At 40.4% G+C, this 26,002-nt stretch overlaps 1 non-coding gene across 1 annotated transcript; it reads left to right on the forward strand.

Annotated features, from left to right (window-relative positions):
- The first annotated feature begins 1,258 nt into the window (after nt 1-1,258).
- On the forward strand, nt 1,259-1,381 carry LOC127228966 (small nucleolar RNA SNORA15). The gene has a single exon (XR_007835065.1). It is a non-coding gene; the product is annotated as a small nucleolar RNA SNORA15 (small nucleolar RNA).
- Nucleotides 1,382-26,002: the final 24,621 nt, after the last annotated feature.

Here is a 26,002-nt window from a genome sequence, read left to right on the forward strand (position 1 = left end):
CTGGAAGAGCAGCCAGTGTTCTTGATAGTCACTCTCCTTTAAATTTACTATTGGTTATAGTGGAATGATTGTGATGTGTGTGCGACATGTAAAGCAAAATAGCACTGTGTAACTCAGGCTTAAAAAAAATACATCTTAAAGTACAAAGTATACAAAGTGGTGGGTTTCATTGTGGTGTTCTGACAGACATAAGCCATTCTACATTTATTCATCCCCCGTCCCCATCTTCCTGATACATTGACTAGTCCCTTCCTCTTACAAACCATGCCCTTCTTCCTATTCTATATCACCTTTTTTTGTTTTGTTTTGTTTTGTTTGAGACAGGGTTTCTTTGTGTAGCTTTGGAGTCTGTCTTGGAACTCACTTTGTAGACCAGGCTGGGCTTGAACTCACAGAGATTCACCTGCCTGTGCCACCCTAGTGCTGGGACCAAAGGCATGTGCCACCACTGCCTGGCTCACATTGTATTTTTAAAGGGAGAGAAAAATTAAAGAATTTATTACATCATCTTATACAATGCACCTGAAAGGCTGAGAAACAGCAATCCCAATCTGGAGCCAAAAATCTGGAGGGATCTCAGAGAGCCACTGGTCCTCAGTCCATGGCAGAAATCGGAAGTGCTGTTTCTAACACCAGCGACAGAATCAGCAGCAGCAGAGGGAAGGGCAAGCCATTAACAGCTTAATAATCATTCTTCTCTTGTGTTCTTTGTTATCTGGGCTGCTACCAGAAGGTGCAGCCTATGCTTTGTGTGGGTCTCCCCAGAGCAATTAAGGCAATGAAGATAATTCTTCAAGTGAGGCTCTCTGCTCAGGTGATTCTAAAGTGTGTCAAGTTGACATTTAAACTACCACATATGTGTATTCCATTGGTCTCTCTGTTTTCATACCCCACTCAGTGCCCCCTTTTACTTTTATGACCTACACCACACACACACACACACACACACACACACACACCAGAGAGAGACAGAGAGAGAGAGAGAGAGAGAGAGAGAGAGAGAGAGAGAGAGAGAGAGAGAATGGTTTTAAGAAAGAAGTATTTGGGCAATTAGCTTGTTGAAATCCTTAAACATATGTGGCCACACACCACATGCATCCTCTGACCCTTCCGATTCTACCCCTTTGGAGACAGTGGTAGACCCTTATCTAGGGCAGTGGATCAGTAATTTAGAGGGTGTCCTGGCAAGAAAGTTCCACCCAAATATGTTGTGATTAACTGTGCTTAAGAGATTTTTCTTTTAAGCATCTGAACTGAAGAGGGAAAAAATGTGAGCAAAGTAATTTACACAGCCAGACACAGGCTAAAGTAAAATCTTCTTTTAAAATGATTGGTATGCTTTTATTTTAATGGTATATCATTACTAAAAATGAGTACAAATAAAAAAAAATGTGAGTGAAGAAGCAGTCAGTATTCAGACTTCATGAGTAAGCAGAAACCATGAACAAACAGGAGCTCTGAGCAAACAAAGCCATGAGGCAGCAGAAAGGTACACACAGCAATGACAGAAGCTACAGTGACTAACCAGGTCAGAACAGACTCCTAGAAGAGAGCCAGGGACCAACGCTGGCTGGAGGCCAACGCTGGAGCCAGAGTTCATCTGCTACAAGAAATGAGAGCGGTGATAGACAGGGCAACATGACAGGTGTGCAGGAGAGCCTGGCTCGACGAAATCAGTGCCACGGAAGCCAAAACCACATGAGAGCCGAGGTTAGGAAGGTGCAGCAAAGCCAGAGAAAGCAGAGGAAGCCTGTCTGCTGAGAGGGGCAGAAAGCACAGCAGCAGCCTCTCCCAAGCCCAGGAGTACATAGCCACAGAGGTGGGGCTGCTTCTGTTTTGTGTCAGTCCCACTCAGGATGGCCTGGATGTGACCCTGGCTCTTAGGTGTTCTCTAAAGGTTACTTCTTGTGTGTATTTAAATGCCACCACCTCCTTTTCCCCTGGGGCAGGAGCCCTGTCTGCCCTGGAATTCACTCTGTGGACCAGGCTGGCATTGAACTCACAGAGATCCAACAACCCCTGCTTTCTGAGTACATGTAAAGATATGGACCACTGTGCTCAGCAATAGCCTCTTTTTCTACCAGAGCCAGAAGGAGTAGGTTTTTGGTCTGTGCTCCACGGAAAAAGATGATATATTTGGCAGGAAATTTCTTGGTGTCTACTTACCTCTTGTTTGGAGCTTGGCAGATGAGGTGCAGAAAGTGAAAATGCTCCTCCTCCTCCTCCTCTTCTTCTTCCTCCTCCTCCTTCTTCTTTTCTTTTGGTCTATACAGTTACTTGGCATCACAGAGACATGTTATGTACTTTTCTACCTCACCTGTAGGATGTGGGAGTACCATAACCGAGGCCCACCAAGGTTTTTTGTTAACCTATCCTCATTATTTATATTTATTTATAACTCTATAACTGCAAATCTGTGCACTTGATGACCTTTGTCAGCCCAAATCAATCCTTTTGTGGATCTTCACAGACACGTGAAGAGAGTTAAACAAAAGTTGTTGTTCAATGTGCAGCAGAACTAGAGCAAAGCGATGGCTTCTTGCTTTGTTGCTGCTCTTGCAAGTAAACGAGATTCTTTTTGCAGCCTGCTTCCTGCCGGTTCTCCCATTTCTGTGCTTTTTTGGTGGTGGTTTCACGTTTTAAAATGGTCCTAATTGTGATGCTAATGTGCCATGTTCTGTTCTTAAGCACAAGAAGGCTGTCTGTGCCTTACAGAGAAAATAGCATGTATCACATAAGCATCATTCAGTCACATTTTATATGCTTTGGGTCTCAAGCTCATTGCTGAGTCAAACATACCCACACTCCCTCCTTTTCTCTGGAAGACAGGATCTTGCTATATAGCCCAGGTTGGCCCTAAATTTGTGATTTTCCTGTCTTAGCCCTGAGCATTGATATTACTGGTGCAGAGTTACAGTTTAATATTTTTAAATGAATGGGATGAGATTATGTATTGGCTACTGATGAAAATGTGACCAGTGGCTTGCAGGCACCAAATTTCTCTTTTCCTAGGACTGAGATCATTTGCAAACATTCATTCCAAATTTACAAAGACTTCAGAGAGAACAACTAGTGTGAAAAACCAGAATAAACTGGGACACATCCAGGCTCAGTCTGTGGGAGGGCATGGCACTTCCCTGAGTGGCACTTTGTGCTCTCTGTGTCCCACCAGACCTTCTTTCAGAAGAGTTCAGCCTCCAGCCCTCCCTCTGTCCTTCAGGTAATGCTGCCATTCCTAGAACTTAAGGCAACACTGAGAAGTGAATAGTCATAAAGCAATGGTGAAAATGAAAAATTTTCAACATAAACACTGAGACAGAAGTGTGTAGTACTCTCATCTTCTCCCTTCTCTTAAACTGACAAAAATTGCCAGTTTAGCTTAGCTCCTGTGGAGAGCACGTGGAGTTTTATGATTCTTCTCAGCATATGACCCAGGCAACCATGCCATGTTGATGAGAATTGACCATACAAGGTGAAGCATTCATTCTTTCTTGCATGGTGACTCATGACTTTAGAGATAAGGATATATTTGGGAGTTGGAGTTGTAAAGCAACATTACCAATCTGTTTCCAAACCTGAACCTCATAGTAGCTCAGGGCATTTCAGCATCTTCCAAACACTGCTTTGGAAGGGCCTCATGGAGCCCACTGCATAAGACTTGGCTCCTATAATAGTATGATAAGAACATCTTCCCTGTTGATCTCTGAATCACCAGTCCAGTGTGCAGTTGGTGTTCAACATGTTTGTTGAATTAATGACTAAATTGAAACCTTGGTAGCCATACTTTTCCTTGCTGTTGCCAAATACCTGAGATACCAAAGGAGGATATTGGTTCATGGTGTCAGAGGTCACAACCTGCAGCCATCTGGTTCCTGTGACAAGACAGAACATCATGGTGGATGAATTTGGTGGAATAGAGCAGTTGGGAAAGCAGAAAAGACAGAAGAAGAGTGCATGACACCAGGGCCCTACTTTGTCTAACTAGGACCCACCTTCGAAAGTTTCTACTTCTCAGTAATGCCATCAAATTATGAATCTGCCAATGGTCTGATTCATTGATTATGTCAGAGTCTACATGCTCCTCCATTCACTTCTCAGTGATTGAATATACCAGCTGGAGACCAAATCTTGAGACTTTGGTGGTGGGGAGGCACTTCATAGCTAAGCCACAACACCGCCTTCCTGCCTCAGGAAGAAAACACTGGTAAAGGTTGATAACAGAAAGGGAACTTCAGGGCACATAGTAAAGCCAAGAGAGCCAAGGGAAAGTAACTGAATTGGACAATTAATCTATCGATCATCTCGGTTTCCTTCCTTTTCATTTTCCTCTTTGGCTCACCTCTACTTCTTCTAGTAAGATGTACCTGGGTAGCCCATACAAGAGTTGGATGGAAGAACAGTAAAAGAGTCAGGAGGCATACTGCTTGGGATGTGATACTATCTTGACTCTGAGCTAATAACTGAGCTGCAGCTTCCATACTTTCTAGGTACACAGTGCTATGCATGTCATCTAGAACTCTGGATTCTTACCCTTTACCCTCCCTAGCCTAGTTCCTCTATGGCATCTCATCCTTCTCTCCACTTTCTGTTAGCTGCTAAGTGAGGCGGGTGCCTTAGTGGACAAACTGGCAGTGCCCTTTCCTTGCTTTTCTGCTAAAGCTTAATGATAGTAAGAATGCCTAGTGGCCTTTTCTGTAAACAGTTTCAATCTTTTAAACACATGAGCTAAGTATGCCCAAAATACATCTACTACTGTTCCTTCTTAAATTAGGAACTGAAACTGAGCATACTCAGGAATGGGTCAACACCTATAAAATACATATAAGTTCCCTGAATAAAATCCTATGCTGCTGCTACTCAAGGAGATCACTATGTTATAAATAACTTGCTAGTTTTTTTTTTGCTGCAGGAAATGACTTCCTTTCATTGGTATACATGTTTGTTCTGGGTCTTGCCTGTGCCAAGATGAATACCCATCATGTTATACTTTCCTCTATCTCTTACGGCAAATGAGATTTGAGAGAAATAGGGGGGAGAGAGGGAAGAGTACCCAGGATGAAATGGGTACATTTGTCTGGAAGCCTAAGGAAGGGATGCCTCTCAGGGGGCAATATTAGCAGGAAGTCAGGGCTGAAAAAATGTGATTGATTTCTGGATTGTTGTTTTATTACCATAGGTGACTTTCTGTCCAGCTCTGTGTGAGGGGTGCTCTGGGATCTGGAGGTTCCTAGTGGCTGGAAGTAGTGTGAACACGAGGCAGTGGGTTGTGTAGCATACACCGGATATGGACTCTGCAGTAAGACTGAACTGGGTTACCACTTGTATCATGAGGGATGAGCTTTTTGACTTCTGGATTTTCAATTCTTATATATATACTTTGTGGAATCATAGTGATTAAAAGAAAGACAGGTAGTCTATAAAGGTGTGTGTGTGTGTGTGTGTGTGTGTGTGTATGAACTGGGTATTATTGTTCACACTAGTAATACTCTCATGTCTGGTATTTCCTTGTAGGTGGTCATGGCTTTTCCTTCTGGTTTCAAGAAAGCAAGCAAGCAACATACACCAAGTTTGTTGGAATCTATGAGGAAGATGAGCACACACACATATGATAGACTCCCATCTTCGCCACCTGAAACAATCTTGGTAGCATGTCAGGAAGTCTGCAGTCTTCCCCATCAGGGACTAAACCTGGAGAGTGGGTGCTCTGTTAGTTTCCAAGAATATGGAGGGACTTACAAGGAAAATTCAGAGAGGCTGACTTTGGGAAAGTTTGTTTACATTGTCTACTGCCCTACCTCTGCAGGCCTGGAGCATAAAATGTGGTCCTCTCCAGTTAATACAAGAAATGAGACAATAGATCAGAAAGACTGGGATGGATTCACCTTCAGCACTGATGTGTTTACCTTCACCTCCCCAGCTTCCCTGACACAGATGCCCATATCTTGAATTTTTCCCACTAATACATACACCATCTTGCATAGGAAGCCAGTGTCTGACCACCATCCATTGCTACTATTTCTATTGCTACTATAACAAAATCTCATAAACTTCAGGCTTAAACCACATTTTTAAAAAAATTACTTATTTTTCTTATCAACCACAGTTCCCTCTCCCTCCTTCCTTCTCTCTCATGCCCCCTGACCACCCTAACCCATTCACCCCCCCCCCAACTCCACAGGGAGGGTAGTGCCTTCCAGGAGGGGGTCAACAAAATCTGTCAAGTCATTTGGATTAGGGTCTAGGCCCTCCCTCCTGCCTCTAGGCTAAGGGAGTATCCCTCCATGGGGAATGTGCTCCCAAAGCCCTTTTGTGCACCAGGGATACATTCCTGGTTCCACTGTCAGAGGTCCCTTAGACTGCCCAGGCCTTCTAACTGAGACCCATGCTCAGGGGGTCTGAGTTGGTCCAATGCTGGTTTCCCAGCTATCATTCTGGGGGGCCCATTAGCTCTTCCTTGTTCAGGTCAGCTGTCTCTGTGGGTTTCTGTAGCCTGGTCTTGTCTTCCCTGTCTGTATCCAGTTCTGCTCAGTGTTTAGCTGTGGGTGTCTGCTTCTGTTTCCATCAGCTGCTAGATGAGGGCTCTATGATGGTGGATAAGTTAGTCATCAGTCTCATTATCAGAGAAGGGCATTTAAGGTCGCCTCTCCACTGTTGCTCAGATTGTTAGTTGGGGTCAGTCTTGTAGGTCTCTGGACATTTCTCTAGAGTCAGTTTTCTCTTGAAACCTACAATGGCTCCCTCTTTTATGGTATCTCTCTCTCCCTACTCCCCCTCTCATCTATTCCTCCCCTGACTCAATCTTCCTAGTCCCAAGTTCTTTCCTCTCCTCCCCTTCTCTTTCTCCTAGCTCTCACTCCACTCACTGCCACCCCACCCAATATGCTCAGGATATCTTGCTCCTTTCCCCTTCTGTGAGGGACCTTGTATGAATCTCTTAGGTTCCTCCTTGTATCCTAGTTTCTCTGGTGTTGTGAATTACAGGCTGGCGATTCTTTGCTCTATGTCTAAAATACATATATGAGTGAGTACATACCATGTTCCTCCTTTTGTGCCTGGGTTACCTCATTCGGGATGTTTTATTCAAGTTCCATCTATTCGCCTGAGAATTTCAAGATTCCATTGTTTTTTTGTTTTTTTTTTTTCCTCAGAGTAGTATTCCATTCTTCAGTTGAGGGGCATCTAGGTTGCTTCCAGGTTCTTGCTATTACAAATAATGCTGCTACGAACATAGTTGAACAGATGTCTTTGTTGCATGGATATGGGTCATTTGGGTATATGCCAAAGAGTTGGATTGCCAGGTCCTGTGGTAGACTGATTCCCATTTTCCTGAGGAACCACCATATTGATCTCCAAAATGGTTGTACAAATTAAACCACATTAAAAAAAAAATCATTTTACTCTTTTGTAGGCCGGAAGATCAGAGAAGTTACGCAGATTAGAATTCAGTTGTTCCATAGGACTGGTCTTTTCTAGAGGCTCTGAAGGAAACAATATCCTCCCTGCTTTTTCTGTCTTCTAGAGGCCACTTAGGTTTCTTGGCCTTTAGCCCTCTTCCATCTTCAAAGTCAGCCTTTTTCTTTTTTGCCACCCCCTCTCCTCTCTCTCTCTCTCTCTCTCTCTCTCTCTCTCTCTCTCTCTCTCTCCCCTCTCTCTCTTTTGGATACATGGTTTTTCTGTAGCTTTGGAGGCTGTCCTGGAACTTCCTCTGTAGACCAGGCTGACCTTGAACTCAAAGAGATCTGCCTGCCTCTGCTTCCCAACTGCTGTGAATAAAGGCATGTGCATGACCATCGTGTTTTCTGTGTTGTGGTTTGAATAGGCCCTTCCAGAAATCATATTGAAACTTAAACCTCATTGTGGCAGAATTAAGAGACAGGGACCAGTCAGGCATGGTGGCACAAGCCTTTAAACCCAGCACTAAGGAGGAAGAGGCAGGTGGATCTCTGAGTTTGAGGCAGCCTGGTCTACATATCAAGTTCCAGAACTATACAGAGAAATTTTGTCTAAAAAGCAAAACAAAACAAACAAAAAAGGAGTCAGGAACTTTCTGGATAATTAAGTGTCTTAAAAGAGGTCTGAAGAGAACTAGCTTATGTCTTTTGGGGACTTCTATATTCTTCTATGTGATGACATATTTGGCTCCTCCAAAGCATGAAGTGACAAGACGCCATCTTAAATAGCATGGAATGGAACCTCACCAGATACCCATCATCTTGATCCTGTATCTCCCAGCCTCCAGAATGGTGAGGAATGTCTACGTTTTATTAATGATCCAGGTATTCTATCATGGCAACATTAATGGACTAAGACATCGTGATTCTTCTGTCTCTCTCTTCCTCATTTAAGTATGATTATACTGAATGTGCTCACATAATCTAGAATAATGTCCTTAATTTTAAATCAGCTGACTAGTTACTTTAACTCCATTCACAACCCTTTCCACAATTCTGCAGTTTACACTGGTATGTAACATGACATATTCTTAGATTCGAGGGGCTAGGTTGTAGATTTCTTTGGGAACAATCAGTCTGCTTTCTAAAACCATTATCTGCATTCCTCATTCTTTGATTCTAGCATTAAGACTGATGCTAATAAATGCCTCAGATATCAGGCTTGTTCCATCCCTCTATGATGTTTCTGCGAGTCCCTGACCTGAAGGACTAGTCTCTATTTGGCTTGACTTTTTATATAAAATGATACAGTGCATTACATTGAGCATGAAGGTACTTTGGACTGTCTGATGAGCAGGTGAGTAGAGAGAAGATATTGTTTTTTATTTCTTCAACAATACTTATATTCTTTATTGTGATAGACAGGTTAATATGTCCCAATTGTTTTTTTTTAAAGAAAAAAGGACAGTAAATCTGCCATTAGTTACTTTTCTATTGCTGTGATAAAATACCATGACCAAGGAAACTGATACAAGAAGGAGTTTATCTGGGCTTTTAGTTCCAGAGGGGTAAGTGTCCATCATGGTATGGAATTGTGGTACCAGGTGGCAGATACAGTGGCAGGAACAGTGAACAGAGAGCTCATATGTCAAATCACAAGCAAAAAGCAGAGCGAGTAATCTGGGAATGGCGCAAGTCTTTGAACTCTCAAAGTCCACCCATTGACATATTTCCTCTAGTGAGGTCACACCTTCTAAACCTACCCAAACAGCACCACCAACTGGGTGCTGGCCAGGTAGTGAGCCTCAGGGATTCACAGAGACACCTTTAGGCACTTGTCACACTGTAGTAAAGGATTTTGGCAATAAGCAAACTGATTGTATTGAGCTTAGACTCTTTTGTCTACAGGACCAGCAATTCTGTTACAAACATTAAACCTTGGGAAACAAGGTACGTATCAGTGTAAATGGTGTATTAAAAAGTGGGATAAAGTTCTACTAAACTAGCTTTATTTGGCTTAATACAAAAGATATTTATTAGTAATTGACAGTTCTTTCCATCACTTTTAAACTAATCTAATACAAACTTATTGAATTTTTCTAGTACAAGTTAATGGTCTAAATCCATGAGAATATAAACAGATATAAGTTATGACTTACAACACTCAGGAGAATGTAATTTTAGCAAGAGAGATAATAACACTTCCTTTCAAATAATATAGTTCTTATTACTACATGTGTCAAATGTGATTGGCAATGTATTTCCTTGTCACAGACTTTATGAGACTGAATTGTATACATAGATTTCTATTAATATCATTTAATATAAAATATACTGAAATTTGCAATTTTTCCAATAGTACAATCTGATTTCAAGATGGAACAAATTAGAATTCAACTTTGTACCACTTCTGATTTCAACACTAGACTTTGAATTTTCAAAATTACACATCATATTTTTACAAAACCCTGAGCTATCTTCTCTCTGGATAGTTTTTTTTCCCCATATACAGATTAAAAAAAAAAACTAGATTATATGGTCTACTTTATTTATCTTACTACAATTATATATATCATAAGAACACATCATCATGGAACTATTATTATAAACAATTGTCATGAATAAAAGCAAAGAGACTGTGTTCACTAGTTTTCTTTGGTTAAAATCTACCATGTCAAAGCAGAATGTCGTAATTTTGACATTAGACCATTAGACCGGAATCTGACCATCAGCCCTGTGATTTGGAGCATTCTGTCCTAGTTTTCCCTAGTCAATCAGTGCTTTCAAAGTCTGCTTTTTACCAGATGCTCATGAGGGGCTCTGAAAGGACAACGGTTTGTGGAACAAAAGAGAGTGTGCAGTGGATCTCATTCAATGAGTGAATAATGCGGGAATTATATAGAAGAAACTTGGTCCTCCAAACAGTCATCTGTACCACAGACAGAGTGTCATCAGAGGGGAAGTCAGAGTTCTGTTGGGAATGATGCTGACTGGGCCACACAGTGGAAGCCCTTACAGAAAAGGAAACCCTTGCCGTGATGGGGCTGAGGTGTGCAAAAGTACACAGTGCTTTTGAGAATCATTGCTTCCAAAGATGTAAGGAGTTAGGCTATTTTCTCAGAGTCTGCCTTACTAGGCTGTCTTGTTATGTGAATGCTTGGCTCAGAGACAATGCTACTCTCAGAGCAAACAAAACCCATATTTGAATCTGTAAAGGTAATAACAACTTTGAAAAAAATTAAGTTGTCATCTAATAGTTTACAGTGCCAGAGTGAATCACTATTCCAACAATGAGTGAAATAAAATGAAAGTTGAATCTGTTTTTTTTTTTTTTTGTTTTGTTTTCTGTTTTATGAGATGGTGTGTCTTGTTATGTTTCTCAGTCTAGCCTCAAATTCGTGAGCTCAAACTCCCCTCCTGTCTCAGCCTCTCAATAGCTGAGACAATAGGCATGTGGCCGATAACTCTTAATCCTGCCTCCCTAAAGTTCCCTTTGGGTAGTGCTCAAAGAAGGACATGTAAGACAACCATCATTGTCCCAGGAAGAAGGCTCGGTGGGTAAGAACATTTGCTGCTCAAGCATGAGGACCTGAATTCATGTATGCCACACCCATGTGAGAAGTTGGGCATGGCCACAGGTGACTGTAACCTTAGTGATAAGTGAGGACTGAGCTTAGTACTAATAGCTTGAAGGGGCTGGTACAAAAAGGGACAGATTTCTGCCTTTGTTACACCAGAAACAGGAAGACTAATGCTCATCTGACTCAGTTCAGTAGCCACAGCGGCTCAAGAAGCAGCTTGCTCTGAAAGACAAAAAAAAGTAAAGTTAAAGAACCCCCCACTCCCCACTTGAAATGAAGGACTAACCTGGAAACCAGTATCTGTTCCTTGGAATTTGCTAACTTCCCCTCACAAGGCCCTGAGATAACAAGATACCAAGAATTCACACTGCCTCTCCTTTCTTGTGAGTCAGCAGGTGGTAAATAGGGTCCTTAGGAAACAAAGAGATAGCTGCAACTCTGGTTTGCCCAGACAAAATTAATTAGCACACCCTGAGGCCCTAAGGTCTGTTGACCCTAACAGCAGACCATCCGGCCTCAAAAGGTCACGTACTCAAAGGACAGAGGGTCCCACACCCTCCCTAAGCTTGTGGGTTTGCCTTTAAAAACACCTGTGTGTGTGTGGGGGGGGGGCAGGAGAGAGGGGGGTTCTTTCTAGCCTGCCTGCTGGAGGAGCCCGTTTGCGCAAACATTTCCTGTTCATTAAAGCCTCTTGCGTGTTGCAGCAACTGGACTGGACATTGAGTTCTTGGGGTACCGACCGAAACTGGAAGACTCCTCATTCTGAGGGTCTTACAGCTCCTGGTTCATGTGGTGGCTTTGCTACAAGAATCAGAATAAAGTCAAGAAGGCATTCTTAGTTTAGGTCCAGGGGAAAGCCAGCCTGTCAGAAACTCTCCTGCTCCTGCCTGGGGGAAGCAGCAATCTACATAAACAGGAAGTAGAAAAGGTTGGGGGGAAGAGGGTGGTGGTTAGTTGGTGAGAAACAAGAGCTGACAGCAGATGGGTCTAAGTGGTCATATGCAAAAGAGTCAGATACAGACCCAGGGTTTTGCATGTTAGATTCCCCAGTGCAGGCCTTGGAGGCTTTTCCTCACAAAGGTGTCTGGGAGTGTGTGTTGCAAAAGGATAGATCTTTGAACACCAAACTTTTGCCAAATGTCTGCTGGGTAGTTAATTTTATTTCATTACCTTTGGAACTAGTAGAAAAGTTGAAAAAAGAAACTAACTCAGAAAGAGTAAGTTACTTTGTTTAACTTCATTTACATGCTATTTTACAGCACTTTGGAAAATTGTCTTTCCTGAAAACAGTTAAGCATGACCTATTGACAGATGTGTAGCCAGTGATGTGGCTCTGGGTAAGTTGTTACCCACACAAAGGAAGGAGGGAACTGATTTCTGTCTGTTGTTCTCAGACAGAGCTGTAGCATGCATGTGCTCTGTCCCCAGTAAAATAAGTAAATTTAAAAAATAAAAATAAAAATTACAGAAGATGTAGCACCCCTCCCCACTGCTCTGTGTGTGTGTGTGTATGTGTGTGACTAGTTAAATGGTTGGTTACCTCAAGATGAAGCTGAGTATCTTCTCAGTCACCAGCTGTCAGGAACTCATTGATCTGGAAGGAGTACATCATATTTTTTATGAGAAGTGAAGGGACACAGAAGTTGCTGTTGAGAGTGTCTTTTAAGTCAGAGTCCAGTAGAAAATAAGAGTCTTTAAGAGTATGAGAAGAGGACTCAGAGAAGAGGATCAAGAAGGGAGAGAAGAAAGGGTTATGGGTGGCATTATAGAAGATTGGTATGATCAAAATATATCATATGCACATATGAACATTTCACAATATTATTTTAAAAATACTTATTTTTAAATTACATGTATGTGTGTATGTGTCTATGTATTTATGCACTTGTGCATTTGTGTTTGGGTACTTGAAGAGGACAGAAGTAGTCTTATCTCCTGATCTGGAGTTACAGGTATTGTGAGCTGACCAACATGGATGCTGGGCATTGAACTTGGGTCCTCTGCAAGAGTGTACCCAGGTTTAACTACTGAACCATCTCTCTTGTTGTGGAATATTTGTTTAACTATTGAAAGTTGTGTCACATTTGTTTAATGATTCAAGATGTGCTATTTTTGTTTATATTGAGTAATATTTGTTTAATTATGTAAAGATGTATTGCTATTTTACTGTGCCTGCCTAAGACATCTGATTGATTTAATAAAAAGCTGAACAGCCAATAGTTAGGGTGGAGGTATAGGCTGGACTTCTGGGCAAGGAGAGTAAGTAGGAGGAAAAATTTAGGCACAGAAAAGAAAAAAAGAGACGCAAGAGATATGCCAGGGGCCAGATAGCCAAATTTGGGAGATGCAGGAAAGTAGGATATACAGATTGAAAGAAAGGTTAAAAAAAAAAAAAAAAAAAACCCCAAGGCAAAATGTAGGTGAATAGAAAGAGATTAAATTAAGTTAAAAGAGCTAGTGGGACAAGCCTAAGCTAAGGCTGAGCATCCATAGTTAATAATAAGTCTCCATATCTTTATTTAGAAAATGGTTGACAGTCAAAAGAAAATTCTAACAACACTTTCTAGCTCCTCACAATGATATTTCTAGTATGACTAATTAATATGCACAAAATAAAAAATGAACAACAACAAAAAGAGATTAGATTTCTAGGGGACAGCAAATTGCCACAAATCTTGTGGTTTAAGCTACAGCACAAATCTGAAGGCCAGAAGTCTGAAATCCATGTGTCATCAAGGCCACACTTCTGATGGCAACAGCAGAGACTCCTTCCATATCTTGACTAGCTTCTAGTGACTCCAAACATTCTTTGGCTTGTGGTAATATAACTGTACTCTTGGTTTCCATCTTCACATGGCCTTTTCCTATTTGTCTGTCTCCATTCTCTCTGTTTGTCTCTCTCTCTCATAAGGATGCTTGTTCTTGGCTTTAAGGCCTACCTGGATGAGCTCATCTCAAATCCTTAAAATATAATTGCAAGGACCTGTCATCCAAATAAGGAAGCATTTTCAGAGGATAAATATTAGGATATGGACATATTTTTGGAGCTAACATTCAACCAAATATAAGGAGGATCATTACCAAAATATAAATGCTAAAAAATATATGTATAAGTGCTGATTTTTTAGTATTTTAGAAACAACCTTGGAATTGAAAGAGATATTATCTGGATTAAAATTTGCATTTCCACATCCATGAATTTTATTAAAGAACTGTTTAAAGACAACTTATTAGAATAAAGTCAATGAGTCATCACTGTAGTAGAAAGAAAGTTTGGTGGAGTAAGCTTATAAAGACCAGAGACAAAGTAAAACAGCGACACTGTTGACATTTCATTATGTTTTAACAGATACTCATGTATGCTTGCTAACCTAAGTGATAATTCATAAGTTTAGGCAGTTGACAACATTTTTAGAAAGTAGATAACAACATTCAAATAAAGCATTATAGGAACTTTTACAAGGAACAAAATGTTCATTGTAATCCTTTTAAAAGGCTTAGTTCATTTTGAAAGATCAACAATGAATTTTTTAAAAATCAAAAGAAAATTCCCATTCCTAATCCTAAGTACATAAGAAGTGCTTGCTGGCATTTGTACTTTACATGTCTGAAATAAAATTGGTCAGTGTTTTAAACACTATACAAAGCTTGATTCTTTGATTTAGTACCCTGTAAAATAAACATATATCTCATGGAAGATGTAGTTGTTTTTTAGTTCCACCACTCATATTCGCCTGCTTTTGCTAGCCCACAATGTCTATATAAGGGTACATCCATGTCCCACTAGGGAATCTAAAATGATCAAGGTTTTAAAATGATGGCTCGGGCTAGCTCTGGTGGCCTACCCCTTACTTCCAGCTTTCAGGAGGTTGAAGCAGAAGGTCATGAATGTGAGGCCAGGCTAGGCCACCTAGTAACCTCAAAGGCCATTTGGGCTCCAAGGCAAGACCCTGTCTCAAAAACTGAGGGCTGGGGATGTAGCTCAGAAGTAGAATGCATGCCCAGCATCTGCAAGGCCCTGAGCTGTAACCCTAGCACTGCTTAAACGACACCAGAAGACTTCAATGATCTTAGCCCCTGAGGGAAGCTGAGTCATGGAATATTGAGTACAAGGCCTTTAACCTAGGAATAAAATGTTCCCCCCAAGAGAACTCAGTTACTTTCATGGTCCTTTTTAACTTACTGTGAATTCCTTTTATTACTATACCTGTTTACTAATTAATTGGTATTTATGTTAAAGGACAACATGTTTTTTGGAATGCCTGATTTATTTCTTTTTCCTTAATGATAAACTGTCTACACAGCACCATGGGTGTGTTCTTATGCTTTTTTTTCCCCCATACCTTATTTATGAAAGCATGTTATATATTTGGATCAAAAAGAGAACTTGGTAAATCTGAAAACATGCTTCTGTCTCTCTCTCTCTCTCTCATTTTTTGAGACAGTTTCTCTGTATAGTCCTGGCTGTCCTGGAACTCACTCTGTAGAGCAGGCTGGCCTCAAACTCACAGAGATCCATCTGCCTCTGTGTCCTGAGTGCTGGGATCTCTGTGAGTACCAAAGTAACATCTGAAAATCCAAGTATTGATTACACTGACTGATGAAATTAACTCGGTGTTTTTCTAAAAATGTACAAAGTCAATTTTTAACATAAATCATACCATTCATGTAACTTGGAAGAAAACTAGCCATATATTTTTAAAGGATTTGTTAATTCATTATGTGTCTTTGTCAGTGTGTATGTTTATCACATTTCACCTGTGTGCAGGGGCTTATAGAGGTGAGAAGAGGTCATATGATCTCCTGGAAATGGAGTTATAATTGGTTGTGAACTGTCTGACTTGTGTGTTGGGAGACAGATTGGGGTCCTTTAAAGATCAACAAGTACTCTTAACTGTTGAATCATCTCTCTAGTTCCCCAAACAAGTCATATTCTCATACACACACACACACACACACACACACACACACACACACACATATATATATATATATAGTTTTTCAAGACAGGGTTTCTCTGTATTGCTTTAGGGGTTGTCCTGGAACTGGCTCTGTAGACCAGGCTGACCTCAAACTCACAGAGATCCACCTGCTTCTATCCCCTCCCCCCAGTCCTGGGATTAAAGGCATGAACCACCAACGCCTGGCAACAAGTCATATTTTAAATATAGTGATGGACTCATTTTTTTAAAATAGCAAATTGAAAATTCTGGTAAATTGGAGATCTGTCTAATGACAAATGCAATTTACATGTCTGCCTTACATGGTTTTTGGTATAAAAGAAGCAGTCACTGTACAGCTGTAGTATCTCCCCAAAAGATTGGGGGATTCTCTTATGCAAAAACCTCTAATTAGATATTTGCTCCAAGTGATATGTAATTGTATAACTTTTCCAGGAAAATATGAAAATTTTATTAATCATTTTTATGATTGGATAGAAGGCTAGATTACTTCCAACTGGTATTTTACTTTTGCTCTAAGAGATTAAAAAATTAGCAACTCTGATTTTTTAATTGAATATATATAGGAGACAAATGGATACAATATACTAGATGATTTTAACAAATTAGTCTTAGTTTCTAATTTAGCACATCCTTCATAATATCTGAAACAAAATCAGTAAAAATAAATAATATTTTTCAAACAATTCATACAATGTTGAGTCTTAGGAAAGAGGTGCTAAATGCAGAAAAGGAACTCCTGCTCATCCTATTAGCTATTGCCTCAGGGAGTAAGAGGGGCTTTCTGTACTGTTTGCCTATAAGAAAGCACTTTCAGGGCTGGAGAGGTGGATTAGCAGTGGAGAGAACTTGTTCTTGCAGAGGCCCAGGGGTTGTGTTCCAAGCACTGGTCATTTCTAAGTTCAGTTCCAGGGGATCTGATGCTCTCTTTGGATCTCTGTGGCTGCCAAACACACATGTGGTACACACACATACATTCATGCAAGACATTCATACACATAAGTGAATCTTTAAAAACATGAAAAAGGAAAGCAGAGGGTTTGATTGAGTTGGTTTGTGTTGTAAGTTTACCAGTCTCTTGATGGCAATCTCTGATTGTCTTCCTCAGATTAAGTCTGATGTCCTCCATCAAGTCAAATCATCACTGCCTAAGGTTCTGGGAGGGTTGAATCCCATGTTGCATACTTGGCCACTAACTGGACGGGTCTGCTGAGCAGTGAAGCGTTCCTTAATGATCTCAAAGGGCACATTCAGGCTTTCCACTTGTCTGGCAAGCTCTATGTGGGACTTGTGCTTGTGGACCCATCTTGGGGAAAGCATCCAACAGCCAGTCTCATAGGGAGAGGGTTTTCAGCTGAGTCATGAGTAAAGTCATACAATCACGTCTTGGCTTTTTTTTTTTTTTCTTAAATCTCAGTCCAGATTCCTTTTTTGCTATTTGTATTATCAGGCAGCTTCCTGATGTCTTTTGGCAGTGTCAAACTTACATTCCCATAATTTTTAAATCTGAACCTGGTAGAAGATCTAGCAAGAAGTTTGGCCCACAATTCTCACTAGCACAAACTGGATCATATGTTTATGAGTCAGTCTCTGTCCCCCTGATTGGGTAGACCTGGATCATGTGTCCAACCCTGGGTAGACAGAAGGATCTTATGACAAAGGCAAATCAAGGTACAGTTACCAGGGGAAAAGGCAGCAGAGGCAGATAGGGATAGAGTCAGATTGTGTAGAACTTAAAACTTTGTAATTCTGGTGTCTAATAAAAAATAATTTAGAAGTTTAAAAACAGGTATAAGAGTGAGTTTTATTTAGAACCAAAAAATACATTCTAACAAATGATCAGAATCTTGGTGATTTGGGTTATTGTCTCCTAAGGTTTAGTTATGCATTTTACCAGAAATGCTAGAATACTCACTCACTTTTGGTGACTGTGATCCCTTCATCTCACCTCACTTAAATGGTTCAGGACTCCAAGGACCCAGGCAAAGGAAGGACTCTGTGGTTGAAATCTTTTGAGCTTCACAGTTTATTCTTTTCTGGACACAGAGCAAATCATATGGGAGGTGTTCATTTCTTGGTTGCAGATTGCTTGCTTTAAAGAATGGAGGTGTGGATGTGTACCCTAGCAAGTCTGTCCTGGTCACCACATCTGGGAAACTCAGGTGTCGGCAGGAGTGTGATTATTATCTTTTACTTTGTGGGACTGGCCAAACCCAGTTGGATTTTTGCTACATTGGTTTTAGCAGCACTGCACTCATGTAACTCAATGCTGTAATAGGCCGTGTTTTACTTGGCACTGATGCTCCAGTAAACTTGTAGGCACCACTGGCCTTAGAAGCCAAATGCTGAACCTGTTCCAGCACAGCTCCTGGTTGGGTCCTGATCTCCTCTTCTTCTTTTCTGCCACCTCGTCTTTTCTTCCTCCTGTTTTTTTCCCACCTCATTTCTTCCTCTTTTCTTACTCCCTGATTGTTTTGACAGATCATTTAGTTCAGACAGTACATCACACATGAGGCCTAAATTATGAGTAAATTCCATTGACGTCAGGCCATTTGTACATCCAGTGAATTTGGCTCGGTTTTTGGCATCTCTAAGCTGTGTCCATTGCAGTCCCAGACAAGTGCCTTTGGGGCAACAGAGGCATTCCAGATGGTAGTACTCAGCCGTGAATACTCCCCAGCACACAGCCTCCCATCTGGACCAGCACTCAGCATGCCATAGGCCACTGTGGGCACATCCCTGCAGCTGCTGTTGACTCTTGGAAGGAGCACAGCAAACACACTGTGACTTATCAGGGGAAGCCTGCAGATGATTAACTCTGGGTTCATTATAGGGTGCATTTCCACCCAAGTGGACTCTAGGCTGGGGGGTAAAAGCAGAGCAGCAGAGAGGGCAGGGATAGAGTACCAGGAGTTTGATGGTGATTTTAAACCTATTCCTTAGCAAAGGAGACATAACAGTAGGGAAAAAAAATCTGAAGATCTACACAAATGGTTTTAACTTCTCCCTGTGTGAACCTGATGGCAGTTATCTGACCATTATCATTTTTTCCCCCTACGGTTTTCTGAAAATAGCAGTCCCTTGCCTTGGGGACACTCTTTTCCTGTTCCTCTTGACTGTAGGGCTCTCCCCTTCAACCCAAAAGCCCTTCTTTCCTACAGAAGTAGTGCCCCTCCCCCAATAGGTCAAGGGCAGCAACAGAGCATTTAGACACAGTGAATAGGTTGAGGGTTCATGCCAGCCCACTATACTCCTTTCCTGAAAGTTCTCTCAATTTTCATATTGTATCAGAGCTCCATAGGAATGTTGAAATGCCTTACCAACAGCAAAATAAGGGAGAGAGGAAAATGGCAGCCTCTGCAGCTGGGAGAAGTAGGGACACCCAAAGTCAAAGGCATGCTTCTCTTCTGAGTCATGCCAACACTGTCGAGATTTGTGGAGACAGTGAGTGCAGGTGTGAAGGGATTATACACATGTGAAGCTACCATTCCAGGGGCAACAGGACCTCATTAAGAACAAAACAAAACTGTGGTATTTGCAAAGTTTTCTAAAATATTGCACATATATCCCTTACCCTTAAAATTGATGACACCAGTTTTAACCTTTTCTGGATGGTTCAGGGCCATCAACTAATATGCTGCATGATAATAGGGCTTGGTTAGGGCCCTCCCTCCCTCCTTCCCTTCCTCTATTTCTCATTTCCTTTCTTCATTTGCTGAGGTCGGGGTCTATGGAAGGGCAGGTTTAATTATGGCTTCTGGGGCCATAATTAAGTTTGCTGGAAGCCTCACTGCCAAAATAAAATAAGGCCTTCCATGTCCGAGGGTACAACTCTCCTTCCTTCTTCCCTCTTCTCCCCTTCCCCATCCTCTAACTGTCCCATCCTGAACTTGCTAACTCTGGCCTTCTTACCTAAGCACACTGTAGGGCAATCTCCCAAGCAGAATGATCTTGATGTCCCTGGTCCCACATGTCCCTTCCTATCTTGAATCTCCCCTTCCTGAGGTACTCCTGGACTTCTGCATACATTCTGCTATTAAGTGGGCATCTCACCTGGGACTGGCCTTTGGTCCTTTTCCTTTTTGTACTTGGGCACAGTTTTACCTCCAGTTGTCAATTGTATTGAGCTAAGCAGGAGTCTCATTACAAGGGAACAGATGCTGGTGTTTCTGGTTCCTTTCACATATTTTCCTGGACTGGGATTATTCATTGCAGGAATGATAACCTTAGAGTACTCCAGAAGCCTCTAGGGTAAAACTGAATATATGTGGAACAGGAAAGGGTTATAGAAGATAATAGTATGGGAACATCAGTTATACCTTTTAATTGATTAACTCAATTACAGTTGCATTTCTGGAACTGTCAAATTTCAAATCCCCTCAGTGAAGATGACTACTGGCCCCAATTCTCTCCAGGCCTCACTTTCATTTGTTCACTCGCTGTTGATTCATGAACTAAAGGCTCCTGAGGTAAGAACATTTTCTCTTTCAATAGGTTAATCTCTCTCCTTACCTCCGAAAAGATGGCATAACAATAGTAAAACATAAATGTATTGGTATATGTGTTAAAATTGCATCTTAACACATCCCAAGACTTAAGGAATGCTAATATAGTCAAAATATCTTAATACATGGATATTCTTGTTTAAAACCACAGGAAGCATGCAAAGGATGGATGAACTATTCTGAATGAAAAGCTTAAACTATCAACATCTTAACATGGGGATTGAACTCCTGCTTACATGCCATTCCCCCAGGCATTGTGCAGTTAGTTCTCATCCCTGGATACACACTGGATCTTGTCTTGGGGGGGGGGGAGACAGACTATGAGTGCTGCCAAGGGTGGGCAACCCAACCCCTTTGGGGAAGCCAGAGGACCATGAGTGAATCCCAGATACTGGCAATAGAGTTGCTTGCACTGTTGGATTTTGGTTTTCCCTTGTCCAGACTGTGGCTGTGTTCTGTTTCTTCCTTCTTGAAGTAATAAGGTACTTAATTTATTTTTTGATATTGAGAGGTTTTATACTTTTTTTTTTTTTTTTTTGGAAAAGAAAATTTTGGAATTTTACAGAAAATTTCAATTTAAAAAGAAAATTTCAATTTTCTTTTAAAGGAACAGCCTTTAAAGTTTTAAATTTGATTATGGCTGCTCCTCCCCTGGGGCTACCGCCACTCAGGCTGACCTGATGAGAACCAGAAACTATGGATGGTTGTAAGCCTGGGATTCAGCCCTGACCATCCAACCCATAACAGGTTTGGAGTCTTTATGGCTGTCAAGTTGTGGCAGACGAGAGAATTCTCCCAGGAGGCCCTGTCCCACTTCTCCTGGTGTTTCACTTGTCTCTCAAGGATGTGGCAGTGACATTCTCTGGTATTATACTAGGAGACAGACTCAATGTTCTGGATTTTAGTGGACTATATCTGGATTGGCTACATAGAGCAAATGGCCCTAAAGCTGGAGGTTTGCATCGACTTTCTCTCAGAATTAAAAATAATAATAATAATAAAGTTTTAAATCTGTAAGACTATGGGATGCTTTAAGTTCATAAAAATGTTTTGTATGTCTTTATTAGTATGTAAGCGAACAGAACAAAACAAAACAAGGCTAAAGAGTCAGGGCCACAACTATGAGCACCAAACACTAACCACTAGAAACTGGGATATCCCTACCTTGGGATGCATCAAGACAATGACTTAAGCAGTCTGGCAAAGAGCCTATTGCCTTCTCATTCCCAAAGGCCTGTTGAGATCAGCAGAGACTGACTTAGGAGTGTATGTCTAGTCTCCATGTATTTGCTAACTTTGTTAAGCTTTAGATACTTTGATAAACTGAGTCATATAAGAAATTGTGATATACTATAATGGAGCAGTATGTAAGGACCAGGAAAGTTCGAAGTTCCCAGCCTCCTTATGGACTATATTCATAATTTAAAGTTTTATTTTGATATTAAAAAAGCTTTAATTAAAAATTGTTATTTTTAAGGCTAAATATAACAGGAATAAAATGCAAATTTTAATCTTATAAAAGTAAAAAAAAAAATCTTTTTTTTTTTTTTTTTTGAGATAGGGTGTCTGTGTAGCCTTGCCTTGGCTTTCCTAGAACTATAAACTAGTCTGGCTTCAAACTCACAGAGATCTGCCTGCCTCTGCCTCCTGAGTGTGCTGGGATCAAAGACAAGAGCCACCACCACTTGGTCAAATTCTTTAATGTGTTCAGAATTATACTGTAGTCATGCTAAATTCAAATGTAACGAATTACAGGAATAAGCTTTATTTAGCTTCCTGTATATGCTTTCATGGTTAAATCTAAAGCAAGTAAGTAAAACAAGTAAAGTTTATGTAAAATTAGGTATATTTAATAGAATATGGTTCTCAAACTCTTCAGAGATCTGCTGAATATGGCATTTACAATGTTTAATGGAAAAGCTTTTTGTGATAGAAATTACAGCTCCTAGTGTTGACCCTAAGGTCTCCAAAGAAGACTCTGGGTCACAGATGATGCCACCTGGATTGTGGTAATGGTAACCACTGAGAAAAACAGCCTCAGGCCTTGCCTGCTACCAGGATCCTGCCCAAACTGTGGATAAGCAAGGCACTGCAGATTGATTGCTCCATTTTGCCTAGACAAAATAAGGCCAGTACCCCAAGTTCCTCCTTTACAAGAAAATCTCTCAGCTCTGGACTTGGCAACTGAAGACTGCTGCTGCCCAACAAAAGCCAATAGAGACTACAGGAGCCCAGGGTAACTGTCTAGGTGGTGGGTAATTCTCTGCCATTTTAATTAATTCATAGACAATTTGGATTACACTTCCTGCTCAGATCTCTGATAATGTTGACAGCTAATTGTAGCTTTGTCAGTTTGGACAGCAGGCACCCAGTTTCTCCAAGGCTGCAGCTTGTTAGTTAATTTTATATGTAAAAAGCAGACCTTGATTTTTTTTTTTTCCTGCTGAGAAAAGCAGACATGTTTGCCTTGCTAAACGGGCTTCATATTAAGGACAAGCAGTTTTCATTTGTAATTTTACTATTCCTTTATTTAAAAGAACTTGCTTTGCAATGACTTTTCTCACTAATAACTACTCATGTCTCTGGTAATAGATTAGATGGAAAGAAAAAGGTTTAACGTTTAAACAAATTCTGAGGATCTAAGGAAGTGTTCGGAGGCTAATATAAGTTGTAAAACTCTGAGGATGTGAAAGCTTAAGTAATTTGTGAGGGTCTAAATGTGTAAATGCAAGTTATAAAAGTCTAAGGAAGTGATTTAAGGGGTGTAAAAAAATTAAAAATCTTTCAGATTTCTTTTCCCCTCTATGTTATTGTTATACTAAGATTTCAAAGGTTCTGAATTTTAACATTAATCAATGGAGTTCTGGTAAATTGGTAAAGCACTGAGTACTATTTTTAGTCACAAGCTCAATCTTTAAATTTTCTTTGGTTGTCTTCTAAGTATAAATTTACATGTACTTATCATCATGCTAAAAGCATCTCTGTCTACTCTATATATCCAGCTTTCTGGACAGAGGAAATAATGTTCCTGTTTTAAAGCCCAAAGCAATGGCTTTTGCTATGATTCAAAATCCATTCGCTGCTTTTTTCTACAATGTATATTTCAGTACAGATTATAAATGGTGGTAATGTTAATATATTTAAAATTTTTATATACTTGTGAACTAAAATATTCATGTAAGTATCAGGGAGTCAGGGGAGTTCTAAGAGTCGAATCCATCTGTCACAGGTCAAATGGACTTCAGATAAGTACTCCTGTAATGTCAACCAACAGCTTAAATTTCCTTACCTATTTTCTCTCTCTGAGGTGGAAGCTCCAAATGTAAGATTTTCCTTTACATTCCTAAACTTTAACTGTTAACCGTAGTCTGTATCTGTCCCAGCAGATTTCCAACTTGGCTGACAGACCCCACAAGGAAATCACTTTGAACTAACTACAAACTGCTCCTGGGCTTGGTGAAAACTGAGGTGAACCATTCTAGCTGCCGGGATTGCTCTGTTTCTTTAGCTGAGTCAGCAAACCAGATCCTTCTGAGAATGTCTCATTGCCTGAATCCCCTCCCAGCCCTGAGTGATATTCCAGGTCCCTGGTCCCTGACAATGACATTATAATTTCAGCATGAAATAGTTACAGAAGACAGCACATTACTCCTTATTCTCAACAGGCTGGAATGTTAGGTCAAAAAACAAACAGACAAACAACAATGGTCCCTGGCATATGGGAACAAAATGGTTACCTTATAGTGCTAACTGGCATACCAGGAAAGGTACCTGTTAAAACCAAATAGGCCAAGATCTATCAAAGGTAGATTCATTATCTGAAGTAGTTCTGTAATATGACAGTGCACTCAACCTACTTTATGTAGAATAAGGATGTTATTGTGTGGCTTTAAGAAAAACAATGCTGTTTCTATATAAATCAGTCATAATCTTTAGAAATAATTTGGCTGTATTAAAAATATTGCAAGTAAAGGGGGGGAAACCAGAGATAAAATAAAAATAATATGACTGGTCTCTATTCTCATTTCAGGCTCTTCCTAGATAATAACTTTGATGTCAGACATTACAGAGCTTTTGACCCATCTGTTTCTGATAATTACTATTGACCTTTGCAACACTGATGCCCTAACTAGGTACATAAATTCCCATCTGGGTGTCATTAAGCTGATGGTTATTAGATTCCAATATAAACAGATACTTACCACTGAGTCAAAGATTTGACACAGGATACAGCTCAAGGGGGAATGTGAGAACTAAAGTTACATTTTAAGCTTAAATTATTGTGCATAAGAGATATATAAAACAAAAATGCTTCTAATTACAAACAAAAACTTGCCCAAGGACAGATAACTTCCTGGAGTTCTGGGGGTTATTGTTCATATAAGGTAACAAGCCATGGTTTTTTTTTTTTTTTTTTTTTTTTTTGCTTTTGTAAAAAAGCTTCATTGTCCCAACTGCACAGGATGTGCTTGATCACCCATAGGCAGGAAGTAAGTACATCAGGATGTATGCTTGCCCCTGATTGGACATAGGTCGGAAGTATATACTCTTGTGGGTTTTGCCTTCATAAGCCTCTGACTAATGTAATTTGATACCATACTCTGTGAATCTTGGGTATGGACTTGGCCAGTGTAATAAAGGTTGCTTCAAATTTGGCTCAAAAATTGTGGTAGTGGTCTTTTCACCTGGTAAGATTAACACACGTCAGTTTCACATATATTTTTAATCAACAATTTCTTTCTGTAAAGTAAACAAAGATAATCATTCCTGTGCCTTGATAGCTATATGGTTGTTTTTCATTACTCTCTATACTGTGCACATATTATTATAGATACTTCATTTTATCTATGGAATAAAGACACTTAAAATGACTGAATATGTCCATGGGAAAATATTTAAGATGGTTTCTGTCATGAGCATTCTATCAGGTACTTTTTGTTGCTGTGATCAAAATATCTTACTGAGACAATTTAATGGTGAGAGATTTTGGCTTACAGTTTTAGGTTTTAGTTCATCCTGGTGGGGAAGGCATGACAATGTAGTTTATGGCAGCAGGAGTGTGGCTAAAGCTACTCACATCATGGCAGAACAGGAAGGAGAGTTGTGGAAGAAGAAACCAGAGGGTAATAACTTACTTCAGTCAGCTAGGCTCTGCTTCCTAAAGGTTCCCATTTCCCCAAATAATATCACTAGTCTAAGAACAAGTATCCTAAGCAGGAGGCTGTGGGAGATACTTCAGATTCAAGCCACAGTAAGCACTTACTTTTATTTACTCACAGGTCTTCTTTTCTGTGGAACTCAACATTGCTTTCTGCTCTCCTGCTACTGTTGCTGCTTCCCAAATTTACTCCTTTTGAATTTATATAGTATCTTTGTCATTCATCTGTTTCATTTGATAGTTCTTATTTCAACAACAGAGGGAGCATATGACTATTTGCTACTGATCCTGATTGTCTCCCACCATCCACTGCGCTCTGTGTTATTACATTCTACATGCTCTTTCTTCTTTGCTCCTTAACCCACCTAAGTAGTAAGAAGCACAATAAGGACACTGGCAGCAGAGA

The sequence above is a fragment of the Phodopus roborovskii genome, unplaced genomic scaffold (genome assembly GCF_943737965.1).
Source record: "Phodopus roborovskii unplaced genomic scaffold, PHOROB, whole genome shotgun sequence".
In the NCBI taxonomy this organism is placed as follows: Eukaryota; Metazoa; Chordata; class Mammalia; order Rodentia; family Cricetidae; genus Phodopus; species Phodopus roborovskii.